Source organism: Pygoscelis adeliae, unplaced genomic scaffold (assembly GCF_000699105.1).
Source record: "Pygoscelis adeliae isolate BGI_AS28 unplaced genomic scaffold, ASM69910v1 Scaffold133, whole genome shotgun sequence".
NCBI lineage: Eukaryota > Metazoa > Chordata > Aves > Sphenisciformes > Spheniscidae > Pygoscelis > Pygoscelis adeliae.
This window is the reverse complement of record NW_008824475.1, coordinates 4,878,532-4,885,737: the sequence shown is the minus strand read 5'-3', so window position 1 is coordinate 4,885,737 and position 7,206 is coordinate 4,878,532.

Genomic DNA, 7,206 nt, shown 5'->3' with positions numbered 1-7,206 from the left:
AACCTGGGCTACTCTGTGAAAAAAATGATATATCTATGATAGGAAACATTGAGGGAAAAAAGCTTTAATCTGTCACCTCGAACTTAGAAAATCCATCTGGGATGAGGTAGATTTGAGATATTGTCCCTGACTGCAGATATATTTATGCCTTTTAAACTAAAAGGTTGTTGAATGAAAACCAGAGGCAGTATTACTGTCATCTTCATCACAGTTTGAGTATGTTCCTTCCTCTCCCTTTGACATATTTGCAAAATAACCTTAGAAGGGGAAATGCAGTCCTGAGCTGTCAGCCTTGCTCTGTGGAGGAATGAAGGTGTTTTGCCCCTTCTCTGTGAGGCCACCTAGAGCTTCCTTCCATCACGAGAGCTTACCGTCCCCTTGCATCTAGAGGACCACACCTCTGGGCTACTCGGCACAGCCTCTGTGGCCCCAGAGTCAGCAGTCACCCTTTGTCATGCCTGCCACTGAGTTCCTCAAAGTGAGGACTTCACAGACCTCCTTTTCTAGACACCTGCTCCTCAGTTTGAGCAGTTTTGCTATAACTTGGGATACATGAGAACTGGGAATGTGACACCTGTTTAGTGACTTCAGTAATGCTCTTCCTCTACTCTGCAGCATCCTGGAGATACCTCTGTTAGTCCAGGGAAGGAGGAAAAAAGTGCATATCTCTTAAGTACAGTTATCATGCTGGTATAAAGCTCACATCTAAGTGCTGTGGGGTATTAACCAAAGATCTCCAATTAATTCAGATATCAAAAGCAATAAAACTGTGATGACATAATATTCAACACAGGATACTTAGACTAGTTACAAAGCTCTTTTAAAGCAGACTTGAGTGCTTCTTCAAAGTATCACATAGTGCCACATAGATCCACTTTTAATGGGAAGCTATAAAAAAAAAAATCCACTCCTGCACATTTCACATTTGGCAATTAGCTTTTCTTTGCTATTACCTGAACTTCTGCTAAGGCAGATGGCACTGTCTAGTTCCTGTCATCAACTGATGAACTTCAGCTGTCTCCAAAAGATGCTGTTTAAAGAGAGCTTCTGCAGGAAAAGAAAATGTGACCCTGTTGTGCCAGTGATAAAAATCAGTGTATTGGCTAATTGTCAGACAGACTAGCAATCATTCAATGATGATGGGCACCTGTGCATTACTGGAAGTTAGCTACTGAATATAACCATTTCTTTTCTCTTCCTAGAGGGAGGAAAATAAATATGTTGGTATGTGTTTTTGTTCAGAGCTCAAATGGCCTTGTCTATTATCAGGCCTTAATTTAATGGGATTTTCTTCCTTGTTCAGAATTAATGCCATGCTGATTTTGTGAATAGATATTTCTGTTCTTCCAGAAAATGTTTTATTCCATGTTACTTTCAAATCGTAAGACAATATAAAAAAAATTATCCAGCTACACCTTTGGACTGACAGGGTCCCAAGGCACGAGAAGCAGAAAATAATGTCATAAATTGCCTCCTCCTCTGGTTTTGGTGCTAGAACTGGTAGCTCTAATGCAGTGGAAAGAGACTTCTTGAAGGTGAACAGTTTGGCCTTTCTACCAGAAATAGAGTGAGAGGTGATTTACAAACTGCAGAACATGCATGGGGCCCTTGAGACTACCAATCTCCAGATGAGTACTTGTGCCAGTGAACAATCCTAATCCTGTATGCTGAGTTTTACATTATAAAAGGCTCTTATTACCCATGGAGAATCTTATATTTTCAGTGACAGGTGTACTGCCTACACATCAATACACCAAATGAGAGGGAAATACTCCAAGGTTGTCACTGTCAATGCTCAATAAGAGATGAATTTAAGATCCCTCAGAACACTTTGCATCATCCAAATAAATTTAAGACCATGTGATGAAAGTCTGGATACTTACATACTGTAGACTGCATTCTTTAAAGTCAGAAAGTGTTTGCAGACTTGCAAGACATTTCTCATCTGCATTATTATTGTTTGCAGTAGTTACAGCCAGAGGTCTCAGTCCCTTTGTACTAGGCGTTGCAGGAAAAATAATGAAAACAGAAATTTTTTCTGAAGGACTTTTATGCCTGAGCTAGAAAATACTTTCTAAGAGGTACAAAAATGTTGAATGTGTTCATTGTAAGTACTTTCATGTAACAGAAGTTTTTCCTCCTGCAGCTTAAAGACTGCAAGAGTGGAGGTCAAAGTCCTCTCCTATATACTTGAAGAATCTCGACAAAACTATTTTATGTGCAAATATATTACCCTAGATTTATCTTACAAAAAGTGAGAGTGTTATACATTTGGCTAACATGTTTAGCTGCTAAACATTTAGTTAAGACCATTTAATAAAGCTCTATAATTTTTTATTATATTTAGTATTCTTTCTCTTGAACAGCACATCTCAGCGATCATTATAAAGTTTGTGTGAAACACAAGTATATGGTGTAGGACCAAATAGACTTTTTCCCTTTATCTAAAAAATGTTTTATCCCCTCTCCATCATTTTATATTTCCATAGTGGCTTAGGCTTTATGTGGGATGAGACCCACTGGATATGTCTGTACTGCTTATAAAGAGCTGTCCCTGAAGAGGTTTTGAATGCAATGTGCTCTGTGTCCTGCTTGACTGCCATCCACATATCTGAAACACAGACTTGAGTGCAAGCAGCGTGCCTAGCAGCATATAAACCTGTCTGGCACACTTCCATGATTTAGAAGGCACAAGCAGGCTGTGCGTACAGGTTTGCTTTCCATTTGGGCCGAGTGTCTGTTTTTGAGGACAATTCTTAGGCAATTCCTGCCCCAAAGAGCAAGTTAGATCAGAGGCAACAGATGATTACAGTTATTCAGAAGAATGAAAGTTTAATTTTTTTTAAACCTAAATGGTAAAACTGAACACAAAGGGAAAATTTCATTCTTATTTCAACTAAAGCCTTTGAAGAAAGATAGTTTGTTAAGAGGCAAATCTCCTTTGCTGAAAGAATAGATGTGACTTCATATGTGGAAGCTAAACTCAAGGGGTGGCAGGTAAATTATTCTGAGGCTGCTATGGGGCATAGTTGCTTGGCAGACTGGGGGACTCATTCTGACTGGGAGATAAAGATATTTGGGAAGAGATTTCTAGAGCCGAGCCCACTGGATTTCAAAACTCTCATAGTAAAGTTCACCCAAATCAGTGCTCTCTATTTAGATACTAATTTGCCTTTCAAAAATTCTCTAGCATTGAAGTTGCAAGAAGAAAAATTGATCACTTCGCAGGTTCTTCTTGCCTGGACTTCAGACCACAACCCCAAACTTCCAAACTGGCTAAAATCTCTCCTTTTCCATCAGCAGATGCAGAAGAACCTTGTTTCTGTGACTGCAAGTGGTTTATGTCAGAAAAAAGGAAATTTGGTAAATGTGATTCTAGAGAGAGACATGACAATACTTTAAACCAGAACGTGTTATAGTGGAAAATAGTGAGCTGTGTAAAAACTGTCAGCTTTCTTCTTGTACTGTGCGAAATATTTTGGATTCTTGATTTTATCTTGACTGGGACCTAGGTGGTTTGCATGGATATCTTGCTTTTGATTTTCGGTGGGATCATTGATAAAGCATTCATTTCCCGTTGCCTCAATTCTTCAATGGGAAAAATTATAGTTACGTACAAGAATATTATAAAGATAAATGGTATTAATCTTATGAGGCAGTGCTGAGGAGGGATGTACAGTTAGTTGGATAACAAATTATGAATTTGGTTAGAAATGCTATTTATGACAGTCCCTTCATTCAATGGAGTAGAAAAAAATAGGTTAAAGTTTTTTGCAGATTCTATAAAAGATACCACAAAGTGCAATACTCAAACAAAATAGAAAGGTGCTCAGCTTAGAGAAGTGTTTGCTATAAGTAGCTTTTCAAAGTTAATGAGAAATATCCACGTAAGGGGGATTTTAATAAGCATTCTCTTGCTGAGTTCTACATTTTTGATTAATTTAGAATAAGTCATCCAGGTTTAACGTATGAAAAGACAGCTACATTCCAACTCTGCTGTTGGATTTTTGCACGGAATCACAATTTTTATTTAAATATGTGCATTTGAATCTCAAGGACATAACAGTTCTATTATAAGAGTGTTTACATTTTCTGCACTATTTTTTTCTACTTCACAAATCTTTGTGGTTTGAGTGCATCAAATCTGGTAACTGTAATGGACTAGAGAAATGGCTATCATTCTTTAAGCAAAAGCCCTAATTAAGAGTTATATTAACTAGCTTAAAATAAGATCAATATTTCTATCAGTAGTGATATATGATAATGTTTTAAGTCATTCTTATGTCAGACTTTGATAGACTGTAAAATCAAGATTTTTTCCAAGCAACTTGGAAAAAAGGTATAACCTACTCCTCCTTATAAGAAGCAAAACTGTGTAGTCATAAGTATCTGAGAGTCAGAGAAGCATGGGTAAGTTAGCAGACTTTGGAAGCTTTGTACGAATATATCCTGTGCTATTTGATGATAATTGGAGAGGCTGCTTTAACTTTACTTTTATCAGTACGTTGTGTTGTTGGCAGAATGTAAAGCATCTGTAGGACTTCCAGCCTTTGAAAATCTGCTGCTTCACAAGCAAAATAATCTTCTGGATAAAACCGCCATGTAAGTTCCTGTTGTGTTGCTATTTCACTCTCTTGGAGAAGATAACATGGTAGGTTGAATTATCTGGTAGAAAATTGTCAAGAATTATGTTCAGAATGACAGCTACTGTGTTAGCACTCTGTGATGGATTCTGAAAGGCTGATGGACATTTTAGAGTGAGAAAGAACATTTCCTCAAAGTATAAATTAAAAAAGTTATACGATTTAAAAAAAACCTACCAGCAGTATGAAGAAACCATTGCTTAATTCTGTATTCCCTGAGCCAAACGCTTGCTCTGGAATCATCCTATTTCCTCAGTAATAGCTAATCATACTGGAGGAACTGAATTGCATGTGTCCCTTTACTTAACTTTGTAGAACACATAGGCAATTATGGGAACTAAGAAAGGTTATATTGGCCATCAGTCATTCTAGTTTTATACTTTATTCACCCCGTGGTGCCTTGTAATTGTTTCTTAAATGACCTTATTATGTTTGTGCAACACAGAAAATAGCTTACTTCACTTGCTTAAAAATTATTCAGATTCCGTGTGTTTCTATTCATTAATTTTTACATGCAGATTGCTTAAATTACTTATTATAAACTGTACTTCTGTGGGATGCCTATACTAATTGGTAAGCCAAATTACCTACACCAATTGTTTCTTGTGGCAGTGATGCCATAGAATTTATTTTTACCTGTGCACAGACTTTGCCACTAGCGGGCCTGCGCACTCTGTAGTGCTTCAGGCATTTTGATGTGTCTTGGAGCCTTAGGAAAAGGAAAGCAGTGCAGACCACGTGCATCTAACTTCACGTTAGGCTAACTTTCTGCCTGCGTATTCTTTATCGCATAGCTGCTTCTGTTTTGTTCCTACTTGTTCAGGATAAAAACATATTACATGTCCATTTCTGACAGGGCAAGCTGAATTCTGCCTAGTAAAAACCCCACTGGACTAAATTATGGTGAGTGTGGGACTTTTTTGACCATAAAGTATATTGCCTATATTTCATCATTATTTAGCTGAGTAGATAGTATGCAATTACATCACTATAATGCGCTTTAAATTTTTTTCTCGTGTTACTCCAGTCATGTTGAGAAAGACTGATTCTGTGAAATGGCAGTGGATTCCATCTCAAGAACTGAGCGTCTAAAGTCACCTAAGCAGGTGACTTTATCTCCTCAGTGTCCTTCCCAAGCTTTCCGATACCACCAGCTAGTAGACAAAGCCACTCCTTTGTGGGAAAGATAAGCTGAAAACCACTGATCACATTATGCTGTGTAACTGAAGGTTATTAATGATTGTACAACTAAGTACAATATCTTCAGGTCATATCTACTTCTTAAAATCACCAGGAGTAGGGAATGCTCATCAGTTTTCTGAGTCAAATGATAGACATAGGATGGGCATTTTTTTGTGTGGAAGGATTTATTTTGTGGAGGATAATTCTGTATGTCTTCTGTGACTGAAAGCTTGGGGCCTCCTGCTGTCAATTTTCAAGTTAATCTTAACCTCTAGTAACAGAGAATATATTGCTTCTGGGATGCCTGATCAGGAAAGCAACCTTTGCCTTCCCCCTCTCCCCAGGAATGGAAGGTTGTAACAGCAAGAGCAAAATAACTTTTCTTCTTATTACACCAGTCTTACCACTCAGAACATTAGCACTAATTCGGCTTGGTGTGTATTGCAGCTATAATGATCAGTAGCTTATTACTGAAATTACAGATTTTGAAACTGAAACATGCTTGTAGATTCCAGCATGGACTTTTTTTATTGAAGCTGTCCTGCTATGCAGAAGGGGATGCAGGGTTCAAGGTACTGGAATCGGTGGCCTGGCACTGTCAGTTCTCGGCTGGGAGGCAGAAAACATGAATTTGGCTTCTACTTTTTTTTTCTATACTTACTTAGTGTCTTCACAATACAGAATACATAGGCAGACCTGAAAGGACGAACCAGAACCCAGAAACAGTTTGCAACAAATCTCTCTCAGGGTTTGTATTTTTAAAAAAGAGAGACACAGGGGGGCGGGGGGAGAGAGAGAAAGAAGGAAAGAAGAAAAAAAAGGAAAGAAAGAAGGAAAGTAAGTAGGAAAGAAAGAAGGCAAGAAAGAAAGAAGGCAGGAAGGCAGGAAAGAAGGAAAGAAGGAAAAGAAAGAAACAAAAGAAAGAAGGAAAAGGGAAGGGAAGGGAAGGGAAGGGAAGGGAAGGGAAGGGAAGGGAGAAAGAAAAGCAACTTCCCTTACACGTTGCTTTTCTCCTTAATGGAAAACATTGATAACATTACAAATATTTCTTAGCCAGACATTAAGACTTGAGATTTCATGGAAAAGTTGCTGGACTGTAGTGTAAACTCTACACCCAGTAAACTCTAGCTTCAGGTAGATGTACCAGATGCATGTAACCACTGACATAGCTGTTTATGACCACAGCAGAAGTAGGATTTTACATGCAACTCTTTTTTCTCATTCCATTGTTTACAATTTTTTTAACTTAACATAATGTGTTTGTGAATGGGTGCCATTCCCAAGCACTTTAGTTTCTAAGACACTATGATAACTGGGCTTGGACTCTGAATTTCACCTGCAGGACTGAGCATCTGAAAATCAAACACAGCTCAGTCCTTAC